The following is a 2,241-nucleotide window of genomic DNA, read 5'->3' as shown; positions in this document are numbered from 1 at the left end:
ATAAAATAGACTTTAAAACAAAGACTATGAAAAGAGACAAAAATGGTCACTACATAATGATCAAAGGATCAATCCAAGAAGAAGATATAACAATTATAAATATATATGCACCCAACACGGGAGCACCGCAGTATGTAAGACAAATGCTAACAAGTATGAAAGAAGAAATTAACAATAACACAATAATAGTGGGAGACTTTAATACCCCACTCACACCTATGGATAGATCAACTAAAGAGAAAATTAACAAGGAAACACAAACTTTAAACGATACAATAGACCAGTTAGACCTAATTGATATCTATAGGACATTTCATCCCAAAACAATGAATTTCACCTTCTTCTCAAGCACACATGGAACCTCCTCCAGGATAGATCACATCCTGGGCCATAAAGCTAGCCTTGGTAAATTCAAAAAAATAGAAATCATTCCAAGCATCTTTTCTGACCACAATGCAGTAAGATTAGATCTCAATTACAGGAGAAAAACTATTAAAAATCCAACATATGGAGGCTGAACAACACGCTGCTGAATAACCAACAAATCACAGAAGAAATCAAAAAAGAAATCAAAATTTGCATAGAAACGAATGAAAATGAAAACACAACAACCCAAAACCTGTGGGACACGGTAAAAGCAGTCCTAAGGGGAAAGTTCATAGCAATACAGGCACACCTCAAGAAACAAGAAAAAAGTCAAATAAATAACCTAACTCTACACCTAAAGCAACTAGAAAAGGAAGAAATGAAGAACCCCAGGGTTAGTAGAAGGAAAGAAATCTTAAAAATTAGAGCAGAAATAAATGCAAAAGAAACAAAAGAGACCATAGCAAAAATCAACAAAGCCAAAAGCTGGTTCTTTGAAAGGATAAATAAAATTGACAAACCATTAGCCAGACTCATCAAGAAACAAAGGGAGAAAAATCAAATCAATAAAATTAGAAATGAAAATGGAGAGATCACAACAGAAAACACAGAAATACAAAGGATCATAAGAGACTACTATCAACAATTATATGACAATAAAATGGACAACGAGGAAGAAATGGACAAATTCTTAGAAAAGTACAACTTTCCAAAACTCGATCAGGAAGAAATAGAAAATCTTAACAGACCATTCACAAGCACGGAAATTGAAACTGTAATCAAAAATCTTCCAGCAAACAAAAGCCCAGGTCCAGACGGCTTCACAGCTGAATTCTACCAAAAATTTAGAGAAGAGCTAACACCTATCCTGCTCAAACTCTTCCAGAAAATTGCAGAGGATGGTAAACTTCCAAACTCATTCTATGAGGCCAACATTACCCTAATACCAAAACCTGACAAAGATCCCACAAAAAAAGAAAACTACAGGCCAATATCACTGATGAACATAGATGCAAAAATCCTTAACAAAATTCTAGCAATCAGAATCCAACAACACATTAAAAAGATCATACACCATGACCAAGTGGGCTTTATCCCAGGGATGCAAGGATTCTTCAATATCCACAAATCAATCAATGTAATACACCACATTAACAAATTGAAAAATAAAAACCATATGATTATCTCAATAGATGCAGAGAAAGCCTTGGACAAAATTCAACATCCATTTATGATAAAAACTCTCCAGAAAGCAGGAATAGAAGGAACATAACCTCAACATAATAAAAGCTATATATGACAAACCCACAGCAAACATTATCCTCAATGGTGAAAAATTGAAAGCATTTCCTCTAAAGTCAGGAACAAGACAAGGGTGCCCACTTTCACCATTACTATTCAACATAGTTTTGGAAGTTTTGGCCACAGCAATCAGAACAGAAAAAGAAATAAAAGGAATCCAAATTGGAAAAGAAGAAGTAAAGCTCTCACTGTTTGCAGATGACATGATCCTCTACATAGAAAACCCTAAAGACTCCACCAGAAAATTACTATAACTAATCAATGACTATAGTAAAGTTGCAGGATATAAAATCAATACACAGAAATCCCTTGCATTCCTATACACTGATAATGAGAAAACAGAAAGAGAAATTAAGGAAACAATTCCATTCACCATTGCAACAGAAAGAATAAAATACTTAGGAATATATCTACCTAAAGAATCTAAAGACCTATATATAGAAAACTATAAAACACTGGTGAAAGAAATCAAAGAGGACACTAACAGATGGAGAAATATACCATGTTCCTGGATTGGAAGAATCAATATAGTGAAAATGAGTATACTACCCAAAGCAATCTATAGATTCAATG

The sequence above is a fragment of the Bubalus bubalis genome, chromosome 4 (assembly GCF_019923935.1).
Source record: "Bubalus bubalis isolate 160015118507 breed Murrah chromosome 4, NDDB_SH_1, whole genome shotgun sequence".
NCBI lineage: Eukaryota > Metazoa > Chordata > Mammalia > Artiodactyla > Bovidae > Bubalus > Bubalus bubalis.
The sequence above is the reverse complement of the archived record's forward strand: the minus strand, read 5'-3'. Positions refer to the sequence as shown.